A 19,934-nucleotide genomic window follows, 5' to 3' on the forward strand; every position below is an offset into this window, starting at 1 on the left:
ATGGTGGCAGGGTGGGGCTACCCTCCCTCCCTGTGGAGTGTCCTATTTTTTGAATGTTAAAATATGGTCTCCCTCCCCTTCACAGTGCAGCTCTCCATTCACAGCAGGCTGCAGCATGAGGTCTCAGCTACCTCACTCCCTCCCCCTTCCTTTCTTGTTGGTAGTGGCCAAGGGAATGCTGGGAAATGTAGTCCTTTCCCTGCTCCAGAGCTGGCTCTATAGGCAGGGAGCTAACCAAGGAACTACAGCTCCCGGGGCCCCCTGTTGGTTCTCAGCTCCCATGCTGGATCCCTGCCGCCCCTGCAAATGGGCTGCCCTAAGCACGTGCTTGCTTTGCTGGTGCCTAGAGCCGCCCAGTCTCTGTGTCTGTGCACAGCTAGTGTCAGGCTCTGGTTCCTGGCAGTCAGTCCTGGTGGTTGGTGCGATGGTTGAAGCCAGCCAGAGGGTCAAGACTGGGCTGAAGGCAGTGCTGAAACTGGAGTCAAGGGACAGGCTGTGGGTGAGGACTTTGGTCAGAATCCATAGACAAGCCAACTCAGTATTGTAGTCAGAATCCAGACGCAGGCCAACAATTGAAGCCGGTTTGGAGTCAGTTCCGAGGTCTGGGGTCAGGAGACGGATGCAGGACTGGTGCATGGTTGGAGTAGGGCACATACCAGGCTGGAATGGGCTGGAACAAGGCTAAGGCAAGGCTGGGGCAGGAGCAGGAGCGGGAACCGGATCAATGGTAGGCTGGAAGGCTAGGGAGTCTTACACTGAGCAGCAGTGGAAGAGTTCCTGGCCGAGTAGTGCTGTTGCACAGACTAACTTGCAGGTCGGGGGGGGGGGGCACGGGGGTGGAGTGTCAGTGAAATACCTGTGCCTGGGGGGTCATCTGACCTGGGCCTTGCTCAGGGATAGACTGCTGCAGCAGCATGCCTGAGTGATGAGTCCCTGCAGGCTCTGTTGGAAGGGTAAGTCATGGCAGCCCAGTGAGCCGCCCTGGTCTGGCTACAGGTTTGCCTCACAGCTAGGCTGTTACTATAATACACCTAATAAACTAAGGCACAGTTAGCCCAACCACAGTGTTTTAGGAGGCCTAGGGCATGCATTATGACTGAAGTGCACTAGCAGAGCTATCCAGAGCAGGCCTGCACAACATGCGGCCCGCGGAGGCTCACTGTGCGGCCCGCAGGGGGATTCTAAATCCCGCGCACACGGCGCTCTGCGGGCAGCCCAGAGCCCTTTGAATCCCAGCTGTGGCTGGGATTTAAAGAGCTCAGGGCTCCCCACCGCTGGAGGCAGCCCAGAGCCCTTTGAATCTCACCCCGGCTCTGGCGGCCGGGCTGGGGCTGGGATTTAAAGGGCTCGGGCTCCCCTCAGCAGCAGGAGCTCTGGGCCCTCTAAATCCCTGCCCCAGCCCCGCAAAGCTCCGGTTCCCCCGGCCGCTTCAGCTGGGAGCCCCTGGTTGATTTAAAATAAAGTATCACCTCCCCACCCCCAATCTTCCTTTTTGGCCCTCACCGCTTTACGAGTTGTGCAGGCCTGATCCAAAGGGTAGTATCCAGCACTGGAATAGTGCGGCTTGCATTGATGGCATTGGTAGACCTGTGGAAGGGGACAGAGTGCACAGCCAGAGGCGGCAGGAGCTTTGTACATGGAAATCTGGCTTCTGGCTTGGAGAGTTAAATTTGCTGTTCTTTTCCCATCTTCGCTGCTATAGCCGGGACGTGTTCCTCCCTCCCAGCCCGATAATGCAATCTTCTTCCTTCATTAATGCCTCAGCACCTTCCTCGCTGATTGTGTCACCTGCACAAAGTGCCTGCTCACCAACAAGTCAGCAAACAGAAATTCTGGGGTTGCTTCCTAATCTAGGTCTCTTGCAAGGTGGTGGTGTGCACAGCTTTCCTCCTCCTTAGAGAAGGCATCCTGACGGCTGTCAGCCTAGGAGATGGAGACATCTCCATCAGTGCACATCTCGGTACCTAAGGCTTCTGCCTTTCCTCATTGTGACTTTGAAGCAGAAAGTGAAAGCAACGTGTGCTGGAGCTAGCTGGAGTCTCCCACCGGTTAGCCACCTGTAGCTACTGACAGAAAGGAGTTCTGGGAAGGGATTCTGCCCAGGCCAACTCCAGCAATAGCTTTGATGGAGGATGAAGATCTTGCAAACCCTTTCTTATGTGACCCTTAGAATCTTTATGTCCATGCACGTGGTGTCCTCAGATGCATGTTCTCATGCAAAGAGGCATACTGGCACATGCATGCATGTGCATCCACATCAGGATTTGATGCTTTGAGAAGAGATGGAGAGCACAGTCTGAGAGTTCCCTGAGTCTACCTGACATTAGCCAGCTGATGGACTGTCTGGAGATGCCCTCTGCCTGTCTGACTCTAGCTGGGAGTTGCAGACAAATCCCAGCCTTGAGGAGCCTTCCTCCTATCTGGCATCAGCACAGACTACAGGAGTCCTCTCCTCAGACACCTGGTGCAGCGTGTGCAGGGCACTCCTGCCATGGACTGCAGGGCCCCAAGCAAATGCATTGTGCTTCCTGTTGCCCACCCCACATGCCCCAGCTGCTTTGCCAGGGAAGCCTGCATGCGGGAGATTCAGCCTGTTGCGGAGCGCCGGGCTCGGCTGTGACTCTGAGCGATTCTCGCTCACACTTTAAGTAATGATTTGTCTTTATTTTTTTTTCTCTTGGGTAAAACTAATGGCCCTGGCTGACATGACAGGGTGTATTGATTGGAGAGCGTAAATTAAGCAGTGCTCCGTCTCGGGAACAATGAGAACGAAGGTGGCATGCTGGGTGAGAGCCGCGCAGGCGAATGCCAACCCCGCCGGGTACCGCGCGCCAGGTGACATCATTCTCTGTAAAGAGCTTTTCAGCCCCTTCTCCGGCGCTGGTGATGGACAAGCCTAATTATGGCTGCAGCCATGATCTGCTGTCTCCCATTTACTGCCATTGTGAAGCCTCTCTGGGGACTCAGCCTCCCTGATGTGGTTACAGTTTATTTACTCCCTCTGGCCCTTCTGCCCCCCGCATTGACTCAGCTGCACAACTTGACCCCCTGTAACTGGCTTATATCTCCTTTGTCCCTCTTGACTTCCCCACCCCCCTCTAAGCACATAGATTCATCACCAAACTCCTTGCAGATAGTTGTCGATGGGCCAATCTCTGCACTGCTGAGCCACAAACAGAAAATAAAATCAAAGTGATAAGCCTGGCTTCTTTGCCTAACACCCCAGGTTACACAGTGGGAACACAGCATTGGTGCCGGCCCACATGCATGGAGCACCAGGGCCCCCCTGCCTGTCCCTGCAGCCAGCATGTGCTTTGCAGCCATTGAGGCTTCTCTGTGCCCTTGTGATCAGTTCGTAGATGAATCCCTTGCAAAAGTGCAAGGGAGTGGGTAGGACTAGTGCCGTCGGTGTGAATCTTTTCCCTACCACAACTCCATGTTACAACAGCAAAAGTTATAACACCCCCCCCCCTCGGTCAGTGTGTCCATCAAGAAAGGAAAAATGGTCGCATCCCCTGGGCATGTCTGTGAGGGGACAGCAGACCAGGATGGCGAAGCATGGGAAGTGCTGCGTTTGATGGGCCTTGGTAGAGCTGTATTAGGGAAGTACACACAGCAGCTGTCCACACTACAAGTAAAAGGCAGTGTTTTCTGGTGGTTAGAATACTGAAGGGGCAGTCAGGAGGCTGGGCTGCCACTGAGATCTTTTGGTGAGCAGCTTGAAGCATCATGAGTGATGATCACTATGGATAGTGTCTGGAATGTCTCTGCCCTCATCTCTCTCTTCCCAACTGCTAAAATGCACTCACTACAGGGCTGTGATTTCCCCGGCCATATTCTGTATGTATCCAGAGGAGCCGGGTCACTCCAGCACTCAGCTCCTTGTGGAATTAGGGCAGGTAGGTAGTGCTATGGAGGAGTGTGCAGTGTGCTTTGCCACAGAGCCACCCTTAACTGTGGCGGTACTAGGCTTCCTGGAAGCCATATTTCCTCTTCAACCAAAGGCTGAGTAGGATGTGAGCTCCTGCCAAAGAGTGGGGGGTGGGAGGGGGGCAAAGGGGAAAGGCGCTGAGGAGAATGTCTCCAACTTTACTGAGACCTGGCCGTTGCAGTGAGGGGGTCAGCTTGCTCCCACTGCTGTCAAGACAAAATTGCCATTTATGGCAAACAAAGCAAGAGGTGGAGGGAAACTAGGCCCTGTCCCCTGAGACAGGAGGGTGGTGAGCTGGGCACCTCAGCCACCATGTGCAGCACAAGAGACACGCACAGCTCCCAGGTGTCACTTAGGGGTATGCTCCTGAAAGGACGGACCCTCCTGCTAAGGGACAGCTGGCTTGGTAACCTCAGGCACTGGGATGGCCTGATAGCACAAGGCCCAGTCAGCCACACGTAGGGGAGAGAAAGGGTCTAAGAAAAGCCCTTTGGCCAGGTTGTCGATGTGTAAGGAGTGCACACAAAGAGCCATGTCTCAAAAGCAAATGGGGAGGAATGGGCTAAGCCTGCCCAACCCCTCCAGCCAGTGGCACACGTGTGCTGCAACCTCCCCATCCCCACTGCCCCTAGAAATAGCTAGCAACTCAATCCTTCTTTGAATCTACATTGCTGAATTTCCATAGCCTAGCTTTCCTGGGATCCCAGGAGTGTGAGAGCATAAGAATGGCCACTCTGGGTCAGACCAATGGTCCATGTAGCCCAGTGTCCTGTCTCTGACAGTGGCTGGTGCCAGATGCTTCTGGGGGAGTGAACAGAACAGAGCAGGAGTGATCCACCCCATCTTCCTCTCTTGGCTTCTGGCAGTCAGGGTTTAGAGACATCCCATGCATGGGGTGACATCCCCAACCATCTTGACTAATAGCCATCAATGGACCTGTCAACCATGAACTTAATCTAGTTCTTTTTGGAACCTAGCTATACTTTTAGCCTTAACAACATCTCCTAGCAAAGAGGACCACAGACTGACTGTGTGTTGTGTGAAGAAGTACTTCCTTATGTTTGTTTTTTGAAACTTGCTGCCTATTAATTTCATCTGGTGACCCCTGGTTTTTGTATTGTGGGAAAGAGTAAATAACACTTCTTGATTCACTTTGTTCACGCCATTCATGATTTTATAGACCTCTGTCATATCCCCTCCTTTGTTGTCTCTTTTCTAAGATGAACAGCCCTAATCTTTAGTGTCTTCCCCCTACGGAAGCCGTTCCATACCCTTGCTCATCTTTTCTGCCTGTCTCTGAACCTTTTCCAGCTCCACTATATCCTTTTTGAGATGGGGTGACCAGAACTGGACACACTATGGTATGGGCACACCATTGATTTATATAGTGGCATTATGGTAGTTTGTCTTATTTTCTATCCTTTTCCTAATAGTTCCTAACATATTGTTAATCTTTTTGACCACTTCTGTGCATTGAGGTGAAGTTTTCAGAGAACTATCCACAGTGACTCCAAGATCTTTCTTGAGTGGTAACAGCTAATTTAGAATCCATCGTTATATATGTGTATTTGGGATTATTTTTTCCAATGTGCAATACTTTGTACTTATCAGTGTTGAATTTCATCTGTCATTTTGTTGCCTAATCACCCAATTTAGTGAGATTCCTTTGTAACTCTCTGCAGTCTGCTTTGGACTTAACTATCTTAAGTAATTTTGTATCATCTGCAAACTTTGTCACCTCAGTACCCCCTTTTTTCAGATCATTTATGACTATAATATGTTGAACAGGACTGGTCCCAGTACGGATCCTTGGGGGACCCCATTCTTTACCGCTCTCTACTGTGAAAACTGGCCATTTATTCTTCCCTTGTGTTCTTATCTTTTAACCAGTTACTGATCCACGAAAGGACCTTCCTTCTTATCCCATGACTGCTTAGTTTCCATAAGAGCCTTTGGTGAGGGACCTTGTCAAAGGCTTTCTAAAAATCCAAGTACACTCTATCCACTGGATCACCCTTTTCCACATGCTTGTAAGGTGGCACGAAGGGTGGGTGCCTCCTCACAGCACAGCAGGGTATTCCATGTAGTCCCACAAGGTGCCGGCCACTGCATGAACTGTCCCGTTAGAAGGAATCTGCACTCCTCTCTCTTTCTCCTGTTTGGGCTCTTTGCAGCAGTGATTTGGTTTTCAAAGAACCTAGCTCAGGGAAGGGGGATCCCAGTAATTGCTGGATTATAGAGTGGAGGATTTAATGAAGGAAGACCTCCACAGAGGTGATGTGAGTTTATGGGATGTCGGTGTAATGTCATTGGCCATAAATTTTAGTGTGGGAGAAGGGGCTGGAAGATCCAGACATTGATTCTGCTCCTTCCATCCTTTGGCTGGACCACGCTGTAGCCAGGGGAGGGGGAGGTTATGGTGCCCCCCAGGTGCTCATAATGAATCCTAGATGCTGTCATGTGAATAAAGATGATGCTAATAAAGCAGGGAGGGGAAAGTGCTTGGAGTCTGAGACAACAAGGCAGGGCTGGGCTGGAAATCAAAGGCATGTATAACTTCTCCGTCTTCAGGTGATGGCTCAGAGGAGGGTGGGAAAGTCAGAGCTGGGGTTAGCACTGGGAGGGATTTCTCTGCAATGTTAGAAATACTGCAGTACTGTGTGTATGACAACGCACCTCCATCCTGACTCCTGGCCCCCTTGCAAGTCTAGTCCTGGGCTCCTGTCACAGAGTGTGGGGGAGTCCAGCTCTGCACCCCTCTTCCTGAGACTCAGTGATTCTCAGCCAGCCAGTAAAACAGAAGGTTTATTGGACAACAGGAACACAGGCTACAGCAGAGCTTGTGGGCACAGCCAGGACCCCTCAGTCAAGTCCTTCTGGGGTTCAGGAAGCTTAGTTCCCAGCTTGGGATTCCCTGAATTCCAACCACCTAGCCCCAAACCGAAACTGAACTGAACTCCCTCCAGCCAGCCCCTTCCTTTGTCCAGCTTCCCCCTCCCTGGCTCAGGTTACAGGGTTAGGTCCTGTCCCTCACCTAAAGTAATCCCTGGCTCTCCCATCCCCCACACAGACGGTCCCTACTCCATCACAGCTCCCAACACAGCTGACAGTGCACTGATCTGCATCCCCCACTTATGATTTCTGTCCTCTCCCCACCAGCAGGGCTGCCCAGAGGGGGGGGAAGTGGGGCAATTTGCCTCAGGCTCTGCAGGGCCCCCCACTAGAATATAGTATTGCAACTTTTTTTAATGGAAGGGGCCTCCAAAATTGCTTTGCCCCAGGCCTCCTGAATCCTCTGGGCAGCCCTGTCCCCAAGCAGGTGAGAAGAGTGCCCCTCAATCCTGACCTGCAACACCCTGTTATCCCACCTCAATGCTGACAGCCCCGACTACTCTTCCTGTCCTGCATCCCTACACATCAGCTTTGCCAGTGGCACCTCATTCCTTTCCTTCCAGATCCCTGCCAGCACTCCTCGGTTGTGACCTGCAGCACCTCCTGCAGTTCCTAGCTGCCCCACCTTCCGCATACAGCTCTGCCAGCACCCCTAGCCCTCACCTACACGTCCACTGCTCTGCCCATCCTCTTTCTGACCTGAGACCAGGCCAGGCTCTGTGCAGAGGCTGCGTGTTTCCCATGTCCTCTAGGCATTAGGCTGAGGCTGCCCAACTCATTTGCTGTGTGACCAGATCGGCAGGTGGTGAAGGGCTAGTTCACTAAGCTGCAGTGCCAGGGAGGCCCCTCCCCCACCTTCCCTACTTGCCCTGGGCAAGGAAGATCCACACCTGCATTTTGGGAGGCCTTAGTACAGGGGTTCTCAAACGTCCTTGCGCTGCGATCCCCTTCTGACAACAAATATTACTTCACGACCCCCGGAGCGGGGACCGACGCCTGAGCCCGCCCGAGCCCCACTGCTCTGGGCAGGGGGACCAAAGCTGAAGCTCAAAGGCTGAAGCAGAGGGCTACAACCGGAGCCCTGCCATGCAGGGCTGAAGCCCTCAGGCTTTGGCTTCTGCCCTGGGCAGTGGGGCTCAGGCTTCCGCAAGTCTAAGCCAGCCCTGGTAACCTCATTCAAAGGGGGTCGTGACCCACAGTTTGAGAACCACTGCCTTAGTATTATGTTGTGGTAGTGTCCAAAGGCCCCAGTCAGGATTGGGACTTGTACTGGGCACTGCACACGCAGGAGAGAGACTGTCGCAGAGAGCATGCTGTGCACATGGGTCCATCCCTTACCACAAACAGGAGTCCTTAAATCACAGGAAAGCACTTCTGTGCACTGCGCTGGTCCTTTGCAATGATCCAGTCCTGCCATGATGTCCATTAACAACCATTTCCAGACACAGAGAGCAGGCTGGCTTTCACCTAGCGTTCTTCAGCCAAAGCTCTCTCAGCAAAGGCAGTCAGCACCACAATCCCCATGTTAGAGATGGAGAAACTGAGGCACGGAGTGGGGAAGCAACTTGCCTCAAGGTCTCATAACCGGACAGTGGCAGAACCACTAATAGGACCCTGACTCCTACATCCACACTCTGACTGCTAGATCATTCTGCTTCCCTGCGTCTGACGCGCTCAGAGCTAGAGCTTGATGTCCTTTTGGCTCAAGCTGAGGACAGGTTGGAGGGGAGCAGGAGGTTCAGAAAGCTTCTCGCCCCGTGCCATGCTCCACTAAGGCTGTGGTGTCCAGCAGTGCTTAGCTACAAGGAGGAGAGGTGCCTCTGGGCAGCATGTGTTCTGGGTCAAGTTCTGTCCCACTCCCCCTGACCCCACTGCCAATAGTGTCTTAAAAAAACAATTGCTTTTCCTTGCTGCTAGTGCTTAAGCTGGACTTTGCAGCAGCAGTAGGAGAAGAGGCCTGATTAGAATCTCTCTGAAGAGGGCAGTGAGTTATAATAATAGACACTCTTCTAGCTGTCTGTGCTGCTCATAAATCTATCCCCTTCCGAAAGTGCAGATGGTCCATAATCGTCCATCATTCCAGAGTTCAGCACCGTACAGCTCCTGGGTGGGTTTCTCCTCTGAGGCTTCTTTTTCTGCAAGCTAAACGGAACTGCGATTCCATGCAAGCTCTTTCTGTAATGGAGTGTGAGCAGCCCAACCATCAGCAGTGATTTAGGAGAGAACGGACAATAAATATCCTGAGGTTGGGGCTGGACGCAGCCAGCATGAGAGGGAGGGAGCCAGGCCTGTAGCTGTACTGACACAGACCAGTGTGGGTGGGTACTTAGCCAGGGCTTGGGCAGCTCACTGGGCATCTGGGGGCAGGGGCTGGAATAGGGGAGACTGAGGGAGCTTTCCCTGAGCACCTGGGAATGCAGCTTTAGCCTGGGTTGAAATGCTGAGCTGTGTGGAGGCTTGGTCCTTCCGTCCCCTCATAGCCTGCACTGGGTCCCCAGAGTGATGGTAGCTCAAAGCAGTACCATGGTGGCCCTGTAAGAGTGGGCCCTCAGGATACTCCTGTGTGACAAGAGGAGACCCAGTGTGGCAGGTCCCAGGTGGCTCCAGCATGGCATCGCTGTAGGAATCAATGCAGTGCCATTCCAAGGGGCTGCTTGGGCTTGGTGCCGTGATTTCAGCCAGTGCCAGCAGCAGCAGTAAGGGGCAGAGTTGTGTTCCCGTCGAGGAGGTGAGTCGTCAGGGCAGGAAGGGCCCTGGGCATGGCTTGAGGAGTGGACAGTGTTTCAGTGTCTCATCTCCCCATCTCCTCTCCCACATGCCCCAATGATGGATTACTCTCTGCATCCTTGAGCTGGGGGGCTGCTCTCTTTCCTTGCCCCTGCTAACCCGCATCTTGCCTGGGCTGAGTTTGAAGGGGAAGCTGGGAACTTAGTTGGAGAGGCAGAGACAGGAGGCAAGTGTCCGGTACCTTGCACTGCTGTCAGCTGCAGCCGAAGAGGCTGCTCCTAACCAGGCTGAGAGCAAAGCAGTGTGTTTAATTACCGTTTCCAGCCAGGGAGCCAGCCTGCCTCTCACTAACCCATAAAACCAGAGTTTGTGTCACAGGATTCAGGCTGCCCCTTTTATCTGTGCCACTGGGGCAAAGTGTGCGCTTTGAAGGCTAAAACTGCACCCCTCAACTCATTTGCCAGATGTCAGCTGGCATCAGGGCTGCCACTGGCCCATGGCTGATTGGTTGGCGCATGGAAAGGCTCTGCTGTATGGCATGCACCCTCCTGGCAGAGAGAATGTTACAATGCACAGCCCAGGTCACTTGATGCCACTTACTGGCTGTTTATTTCCTGCACTGTTAGCTTCTTTTCCTCCCGGCCCTGCTTTGTGCTGTGCTTGGGGTACCTTGTACTCTCAGCACTTGGTGTGCAAGGCAGCCAATCTCAGCTGCTCTCCTGTCTTTTGCTGCTGGGAGGTGCTGTGTTCTCCTGGCCTCAGCTCTCCTTAGCAAGTCCTTTCCCATCCTGGCACCTGTGCTGGTAGGATTGGGCAAGCTGGGAACCTGAAGGATTGCAAACAGATTTACCAGTGTGGGTGCGGAGTTCTTCCCTCCCCAGCTCTGCCGCGGAGCAGCTCGCTAGGACCTCTCTCTGGTCACCGATTAAAAAGTTCTTTCATTTGCATTTTAATGAGATGCTGGTACTGCCCCACATTTGAGCTGCCCCACACCTCTCTCAAGCTGCAGACAGAGTGAGCAGCTTGCACACTCATGGCACAGGGTGCAAAACTCAACAGCTCCTAACCTCTCACACTCCTAAAGTGCTTCACAGCCTAATTGAAACCATGGCAGCAACTTCCCCCCACTGAAACACTCCCATGGGACGCAGCACAGCTGTCTGAGACAGGAACTGAGGAAAAGTTCCAAATCCACTGAAGCTGCAGGGAAATGTAGGGAGACGGAAGCTAAGGGCAGGAACACTCCCCTTCGGCAGCTCCAACTAGGGGGACCAGACAGCAAGTGTGAAAAATTGGGATGGGGGTGGGGGGTAATAGGAGCCTATATAAGAAAAAGACCCAAAAATCAGGACAGTCCCTGTAAAATCAGAACATCTGGTCACCCGAGCTCCAACAGAGCTGGTCACGGATCCCTCTGGGGTCAGAACAGGTTTGGAATGAGAAACTAGAAGAGGATTCATGTTCTCCCTCTCTCTTCCGTCCCCGCCTGTTCTCTTCCTTCCCGTATCTTCCTGCTTTTTCCCCAGAAGATCTCACAGCACCTTTCCCAACATGCAAAACGAGGAGCCTCGTGTGCAGCAAGTTATCCAGCAGCCCATTGTCCCTAACGAAACAAACACCTTTGTGCTCATCTGCCTTCGCAATAACCCGGATCCAACAACTTTCTCTGCCTTCTCCCAGAATCTGGGTGCAGAATTGTTCTCTGGCACCTCATCAAGCAAATAGTGAACAGAATTCCAAGTCCTTGCTCTGCTGCAGCCTCAGGACACAGAGAACCCAGGGAGGCAGAGTTTGAAAACAAAGTAAGTGCGGCAAGTCTCCCTTACAGCAGTCTTTCCTCTCGGCAGCTTCAGCCCCTGCTTGTTACTGGTTTAAGGTGTTAAAGGTGCTCTGGCTTTGGGGCTGGTTACAGGCACCTCTCCACAGTCTCGTCAGCCCTTGCTTTTCCCTCTTTGCGTGTGTGTTGGTGTCTCTGGGGGTTTTCAATGGTTCCCCGCTCTCTTTGGCGCCTGCCTTGTTCCCCCTGGCTGGTCCCCACTAGGGAGAAGCCTGCAGACACGTGCTGCAGTATTGATGCTGATGGTGGTGGTGCAGGCAGAATGTGAAACCCAGCTGTGTTGTTAAGTATCTTTATCGACTCCCACGCAGGAGTCAATAGCAGCTTTATTATAGTTATTGTACTTGGTAGTTAATATCTGACACGTGTCTGAGTCTGTAGAGACCAGGCGATGAGGGCAGGGGCTCGTCAGGTTCAGACCCTCCTTGGTCTAGAGTCAGGGTACAGATTCTTTTCCGTGGGGCTTGAGCCGTGGGCCTGAGGTTTTCATTCTTCAGCCTTTAAGGAGCATCTAATCCCAGTCTTCCCTGGGGAGGGAGTTTTGCCCCTGTCACCGCCCTTCCCTGGAGTTTTGGCTTTCCAGCACATTCCTGGGCTCTGGAGGTGAACGACCCAAGTGCTAAACTGCAGCTTATGGTATGGCTTTGTCTGAGGCAATCCCATTCCAGTTTATTTGGGTTAATTGTCCCCTCTGCTCCCCCATGAAGAAATGGTAGATGGCACATTCCGGCTGCCAGCCTGGTCTGCACAGAAATCTTTGCAATAGCCCCAAGTGGGAAATGGGACCCATCGTTTGCCTGGCGGGCAGCAAGGGGCGCTAATAGGAAATATCAGAGCTTTCCTCCAAGGAACCCTCTACTAAACCTCTGACTGCCAGAAGCTGGGACTGGATGACAGGGGATGGATCACTGAATAAATTGCCCAGTTCTATTCACTCCCTCTGAAGCACCTGGCCACTGGCCTTTGTCAGAAGACAGGCTGCTGGGCTAGACAGATCATTGGTCTGACCCAGTGTGGCCATTCTTCTGTTCCTGGTGCCAACCAAGCTGTATTCAATTCAGTCTCCTTTTTATTGGCGCTGCCTCCAGGGTGAGCTCCAGAGGATGCACCCACCTCTGCCGAGTGGCCTTATTTACAAGAGTCCCCCTGGCGTGGCATTTAAGTGTCTCTATTAACAGTGCGTATTTTGCTCATTGCAGGCCTGGGCCCACAGAGACCCTCGTGTGGCAGGCAGCAGGCAACCTGCAGAAACGCTAGGTTGCTTTAATTGGTTTGAAGCTCTTGCTGCCGGCCGTGGAGGGGTCTCTTTCCTTGAGTAATGACCTGGAATTTGATCAAGCGGCTTTTATTAGCTTGTAATACTAGAAGTGTAAGTGTATGGAATCAAAGCAAGGCAGGCTCTGGCATGTGCTGAGAACCGCAGGGCTGGGGGGGAGAGTGGCTCTCACTGCCAGCCATCCTGGCAAATTAAAACAACCCAGCATCCTGTTAAAGGAATTGAGCTCCTAATGATGGTGCTGCTCTCACATGAGCAGGCACATGCTGCGAGAGCAGCCCAGCTGCCTCCACAGTGTGGAAGAAATCCAGCCTCTGCTGCACAGGTGACCCTTCCCATCCTGAGGGATCCTCCCTGTTCCATGGGGCAGAGCCCACTTTGCCATGGATCTGTGCCCCTCCCAGTGCCCATATGGTTGGCAGACCCTGTGCCTGCTGGCATTCTGGTAATCGTTTCCTAAAGAGCATCTAGGCTGAACCATGTTCCAGTGCTCAGGCTGTCAGAGCATGTTCTAGTCTCCTGGGGAAGCAGGGAATGCTCCTTCACTGGAGCCATTTAAAGATAAATACGCCCTAGGGAGCAATCCTGCAGGGTGCTCTGGGGGAAGATTCCATTCCCATCTCTGGCAGCTTTGATTCCACCCGTGAATCCTGAGAGACCTAGAGCTCTGCGCGCTGTCACCTGCACTCAGACTTCCTCCTCTGGCACTGCCTGGCCTGCCTGTGCCCCTAGCGGGCCTCGTCATGTCCTTTCACTGAGAATGACTCTCCTTGCTGAATCCAGCTGTCAGCCTGGCTGTGCGTGTGCTGGGCACCTTGACAAGGGAGTTAGCTGGCCTGCTGGCTCCTGCTGGACCAGCTGCACAGAGGAGAGCCGCTTTCCGTAGTCAGTGAGAGGCTCTGGCTGTAGCAGTGACTTCTTAGGGGTACTGGGTATGTCTGCACTGCAATCGGGTGGTGTGACTGCAGCACATGGAGGCATGCCCCAGCTACCTTCCATCTAGCTAGATCAAAGCTCGCTTGAGTACCAATAGCAGGGTAGCTGCAGTGGCAGGGGTGGTGCAATGGGCTCACGGTTTGATCACGTGTGTACCCAGGGTTCTGGGCAGGATTGTCCTTGGGATGCTTGCCTGTGGTGCCATAGCCACACTGCTGCTGTTACTCGCGCTAGCTTTGATCTAGCTTGGGTGTGTCTAAACAAGTTGCAGTCACGTTGATTGCAGGGCAGACATATCCATTGCCCGGAAACAGGCCCCGGGGACTGACAATAGCCACAGGGTGCTGAGCCAGTGAGGGGTGGTGTCGCTGTCAGGTGTATGTGTGTGGGAGGTAGTGGTAGAGAGATCTAGGCGGTGACATGGATGCAGGGGTAGAGAACACGGGTGGCATTGGAGGTGCGGAGGACAGCACTGGGTAGGTGCCAGGGTCAGGTTTATTGTGGCTGGGGCACAACTCAGAAGTCAGGAATGACAGGAGAAGCCCAGGTGGCAGAGGGGGAGTATGTTTGTGTGGGGCGGTGGAGGTGCAGGGCTCAGGATTATCAGGACTGAGGCACAGGCGTGGAGGTCAGGAATGCCTGGGTTGGGGAGAGATGCAGGAGAGGAGTACCCATGTGGGCGTGGGGAGGCCAGGACATGTCTGTGTGGGGAGGAGGCAGGATTTCAAGAAAGGAAATTCCTGTGGTGTGTGCCAGTTTGGTGAATCTCTTTCATCAGTATTTGTCATTTGGCTGTGCCAAGAGCAGCACCCAGTGTGGGACTAGTCGGTATGGCTGGGGTCTCATTCAGGGCCCGTTGGCAGAGCATCTGTACACACCTCTGCAGAGATCTGCACAGAGGCCATGTACGTTTCTAGTTTTACTGTGGGACACCTGGGGTTTGCACCACGTGCCAGTGCTGCCTAGTTGGCTGGGGTGGGCCTGTTTGGCAGTGGACCCTGCTCTTTGGTTTTGGCGTGTAACAGGCACTGGGGAATGTGGGTTTGAATAGGAATCTCAGTAGCTCCAGAGCCATGGGCCTAGTGTGTTGGCATTGCCAGATGTCGCTGCACTGCCTATCCCGAACAGGAGAGCAGCAGAACTGCTTGGCATTGGAGTGCGTGGCTGTTGAGAACAACGGTGGCACTGGGAACCTGCCGTGGCAGAGGAGCAGGGCAGGGGCAGCAAACCCAAGGGTGATTATTGGGCAGGTTGGTGGGAGCTGGCACCTCACTTTGCCTGCAGTGGATACAGGCAACTGGATTCCCTTCTGCTGACCAGCTGTTTGACAAACTTCTGCCAGAACAACTCCCAGCCTTTAGGTCCTGGGCTAGCCCCAAAGCCCCTGCACTGGCTGACTCTGTCCAGGAGGGACCAGCCCTTGTGCTGGCTAGTGGCTGTGAGGGCAGCTCCAGCCCTGGCGTTCTCCCTGTCCCAGCCACTTTCCCAAATGGGGAGGGCTTGAGGCCAGCGAGGAGGTTCTGGCAGCAGCTGCCGGGTTTATTAAGCTAATAAAACAATGTTAAGTATCCACTCACTGGAGGCCTCTGACGTCTCTTTATGTGCCGAGAGGAGCCAGAGGATCCTGACGCCTCTGAACTGATGATTGTTTTGTAATGCTAATAAATAGAAAGGAACAGGTAGCACTGCGACAGGCTGCAGGAGTGCTGCTGCCTCCCTCCCCTGGGCCCCTAACACAGTTCCTAGCCAAGCAAACGTGCGGGGGGAGAGGGGGGAAGCAGGAGGGTCCCGCACCCTGGCACAGCAGGAGCCGCTCTACAGGCCTCTTCCTCTCTCCTCCCCTCTTCAATGAGTTGCTATTAAGTCAATTACCTCAGCCCTGGAACCTTCTCTGGCTATTAATCTCCATTGCTCTGGTCCATAAGTCTCTTGGGAGTAGGTGGTATTCCTGGGTCTTGTCACAGCAGCCTCCTGCTCCATGTCCTCTGCTTCGCTGGGTGAGTTAGGTAGACCCCTGTTGTTCTCCTGGCACTGGCCTGTGAGAGTCGATGGGAGTGTGATTAGTCACAGCACCGCAGCCCTGTGAAGCCAGGCACCCAGCAGCCGGCTTCCTGCTATCTGCTCAGCGTGGGGAGGAGGGGTGGCAGCACTGACTCCCCCAGGCTGGGCCTTTTCTGACTGCCCCAGAGAGTGGGTGGGAACACGCACAGTAATGGCACATGCTGTCATGTCTTGGGGAGTTCTCCCCAAGCACAGACAGGAGCCCCACTGAGATTGCTTGGCCCACAGGGAACCCTGGTGTGTTATCCAGCTGCAGGGGATAGTGAGACTGTCTGCTGCCCAGATTACAGCCTAGGGAATGGCCTCTGGCTGGGCCGAGCTCTCCTGCAGTCTGGCATGAATGGGGGTTCTGAACTGCTAGCATAACCTGTTGCCTTCTGCCCCAGTGAGGCTACTTTTCAGGCCTGGTAAGAAAAGTGATGCCTATGTGTAGTTTGCATCACCAATTTGTAAAACACTTTGGGATGTACCTGCTGCAAGATGCTGTATGAGAGGGAGGCCGTTCCTGCCTGGGGTGGGATGTAGGTGTAGCAGAGGGTTGGACACACACCCACACACCCACGTTATGCTGTGAGAGTCTCTCAGCAGCAGAATGAGTCGGTAAGTGACACAATGGAGCCAGAACTCCAGGCTGTTCCAGGCCAGTTTGCAAAAAGTTGGAGGATCGGGAAAGCAGAGGGTCTTTAGAAATCTATTGCTCCTGTAATTACACATGTGATGTTGCTCATAGCTACCTACCTACACACCATGCTCCTCGCCGACCAGGAGGATGTGGTGTGCCCCTTTTCGCCTAGCCCACACCGTGGTGCAGGTTTCTGTGCTGCCCTGTTGTCCATCCTGGTGTATCCCATACCTGCTGGGGGTTCAGCACCTTTGTCCTTAACAGAGAGCACTAGGAAAGGGGTTCTGGGTATTGCGTGGCCACCTTTGCCATTTAGACCCTCTTCCATCTACAGGAGAAGATCCTCAAGGCTGCTCTGACAGTGGGGATTATAATGGGACTTAAGGGGGAGGGGAGCTGAGCTGCAGCAGCTGCCCTTGGCCTGAGAGCAAGCCTCCCACTGTAACGGGGGTGCCTGATATTGTGGGGAGAGAGGCCTGTACTAAGAGGGGGGTCTGAGCTGGAGCCTTAGCATCAGGGACTCCATGGCCCCCCCACACACCCACACACCTACGCCCCCCCCCCCACATTGTAACTTGCAAATAGCTCTTTTTGTATTGTACACAGTGCTCAGGCTGAACTGCGGGGAGGCTCCACAAACCCTTCACCAGGGCCAGTGCTGGCCCACCTTGCATCTCCGGCTGGGAAAGTGCTGCATCAACTCCCGAGTGCCCCTCCCTGCACAGGGGTGGAGGAGCATAACTATTTCTCCCACTGTGAACCAACAGTGCACCCTGTGCTGGCAGAGGAGCTGGGGAGACTCTGGGGTATGTGTACACTGCACACTAAGCTCATGGACTCACTGCTTCCCAGCTCGAGTGTCCACACTTCATTATACACCTGAGTTTACAAGTGCTAGACCCAGGTCTCGCAGCCGAGCTAAGGTCCATACTGCCCCGCTCAGACCTTCTGACTTGGTTCTGCGGCTTGAGCTGCATCCACAGTGCAAAATGACAGGGCTTGGACCTGAGTCACTGCAGGACTCAGGCTCTGACCCATCCCCCAAGGAGGGTCCTAGGATCTGGCTCCTGAGCACTTGCTGGATTTGTGAATGGATGGAAGCGGGCTTGGGCTCAAACCTGAGTCAGAGCCCAGGTTTAGTGTGCAGTGTAGACATATTCCAGCTTCTCTCAGGGCTTGGCCGGAATTGTCCTGAGCCTTCCCTTTGCTGTAGCATATCAGTACTGAAGACTGTTATTAGCCAATCCTCTGGCAGCATGCAAAATGGGCTGTGTATAATAGATAATAATTAATAGACTGCTTAGGCGGCTAGCTAGGTAAGTAGATAAATAATTTTAATTATCCTTGGGGAGGCTGTAAATTCGCACACAGCCCTTTATTAAACTCTCTGTTTACAACAGTCATTTATATTGTGTGTCATTTTGCATAAAACCCCCTTGGGGTCAAAGAACACTGTGTAATAACTGCTCCGTTATTGCCGTCTCCTCTGCTTGAGAGCAGGTAGTGAAGAGCTGTCAGAGCAGCGCAGGGCACAGCAGGCAGGTGCCCTAGGGTTCTACTCAGTTCCCCAGGTGGGTGGGGGCAGCGGCCTGTATTTAGGTCAATCTCAAACATCTGTATTACACTTAGGCCTTGTACTTTAGGCAGGATTTTCATTCCACTCCCCAGTGACGGCCTGAGCCTATTAATGCCCTTGGCTGAGGTTTCTCTTTATTGCACTGGATGTCACACTGAATTTGGGCTGTTATAAAGGAAAATCTCTCTGGAAAGGCCTGGGGACTGACTGCGAGTGATTGATTCCCAGGTGGACAGATTGGGGATCTCCCTTATCTCCTCCAAAAATGACCAACTGCCTGTCCACGGGGCCAGGCACAGGATGGATTGGTTTGCTTTGGTCTGTTGCCTCCTCCTTGGCTTGGCTGGCAGGGGAGACGGATGGAGGGTGACGAGCTACTAGAGGACATTATACCATTTGTGCCAAGCAGCCATCAGCAACTTGCAGCCTGATCCCACCCTGCTCTGAAGGAGCGGTCTGGCTTGCAGCCTTTCCAAGCCCAGCACCCAGATAGGCCAGATTGCCTTTGGTTTGATGTCAGATAGGCATCAGCAGAGCTGGGGTGGGGGGAGGGCAAAAAAAGTACCTTCACTTTCATGAGCACCAAGTTCGCACCATGAAATCCAGACCCAGCTTCCTTCCAAGCCAGCCGTCCAGGGCCTCATCTACACTAGGACTTGAGGTGTTATGTTAGCACAAGTTCTAATCTTCTAGTGTAGACAAGGCCCCTGGCCGTTAGCATGGGCTAGGCTGGTGGAGTTAAAGCCCAAGAGATCGAACTGTTCGGTGCCTGTGAAAGTCTGCACTGGCCTGTGTACACTGGCCTGTTCTGCAGGGAACTTGGCCATTCAGAGCTCTCAGCCAGAGGATGCTGGGAACATCCTGTCAGCAGAACATGCAGGGTAAAATCAGTGAGGACACTGCAACAAGTGGGCTGAGTTTGTCAGGTGATGGAGGGACAGAAGCTGGACTGGGAATGCAAAGCTCTTTCGGGGTTTTACTGAGAGCAGAATGTACTGCAGTAATTCCCTGCGGGTTAGCTCTGCCGCTGCCCCAGCCCCAGCCCCGGCCGTTGAAGCAGATGCTGCAAGGGCTTCAGTGCTGCCTGTTTTAATGAGCTCTCTTCTGGGCCAACAGGCGGAAGAAGGAAGTGAGACTAGAAGTTAGTTTCTGCCTCCCTTCCCCATTAGCCTCTGCCTTTTCTAGGGCTCTTTGTAATTGTAGAGATGAATTTTGGTGCCTGCAAAGGAGGGGATGTCTGGCCAGAGCTAAATAAATGCAGCCAAATGCTGATGAGACTCCTTTCCCAGGCAAGTTTACATGCTGCTCCTCACTCCCGACCACTAGCCTCCCTGCCCTTCCAGTCTTCAGTACCCCAAGCTCTCTGATGCTTCTTAGTCCAGGGAGAGACTGTGAGAGAAGCACTTTGCCCGCAGTTCACACCCCAGCTTCCCTGTGTTTGTGGGTAGAAGCCAGAGGTAAGGTGAGGCTTTTCCGGGAGCTATAGTTGAAACAAGCTCAATCCTGTATTTGTAGTACAATAGTCTCCCCCAGACCATTTCCAGTTTCTGACCCCTGAGCTCTCTGCCAACTAACAGAGGACAAGGCCTGGGAGAAGGGAAAAGAGAGCTCAGATAGGGGGGTTTGACACCTGGGCAAGGGGAAAGAGATGCTTCTGGTCCTGGCAGGGAGGAAATCTGGATCAGCTGTCCTTTGTAAACACCTGTGGAAAGGAGCTTGCATGTGCTGAATGCCAGCTGCCATCCCTGTGAGCATCTTTCCCCTCTGCTGCTCAGGCTGCAGCACCTTTACGCCCAGGGGGCATGGAGAGCCTTCCTGGAGTCCTCCTGCAGTTGTGTCCCATGAAGAGAAAGCACATGGAGCAAAAGCTGCCAGCATCTTCCACTGATTGAGTCATTTTATCGGAAGCAGCGGGGGATAGTCTGCCTTGGCAGGGCCCTGCAGCTCTGTACATTTCCGGGAGCTCTGAGCACTGCACAGGACAGAGAGCAAACACCCAGAGGAAACTTCAGATCCATCAAAGTGCTGGCACTCTCCAGCTGACAGGCTTCATTTGCACATTGCTGGGGGTCTGCA

General features: G+C 53.4%; 1 protein-coding gene across 23 annotated transcripts in view; it reads left to right on the forward strand.

Moving 5' to 3' along the window:
• Positions 1-19,934, forward strand: part of RBFOX3 (RNA binding fox-1 homolog 3) — a 346,512-nt gene that overhangs the window by 192,165 nt on the left and 134,413 nt on the right. For 4 of the 23 annotated variants that reach the window (XM_039500519.1, XM_039500503.1, XM_039500512.1 and 1 more), the window contains one exon: positions 11,231-11,352. The exons of the other annotated variants lie outside the window; for them this stretch is intronic. The gene's annotated coding sequence lies outside the window, so the exon portion shown is untranslated. The remainder of the gene's footprint in view (positions 1-11,230; positions 11,353-19,934) is intronic. 23 annotated transcript variants of the gene reach the window in all.

This window comes from Mauremys reevesii, linkage group 15 (genome assembly GCF_016161935.1).
Source record: "Mauremys reevesii isolate NIE-2019 linkage group 15, ASM1616193v1, whole genome shotgun sequence".
NCBI classification, from domain to species: Eukaryota; Metazoa; Chordata; order Testudines; family Geoemydidae; genus Mauremys; species Mauremys reevesii.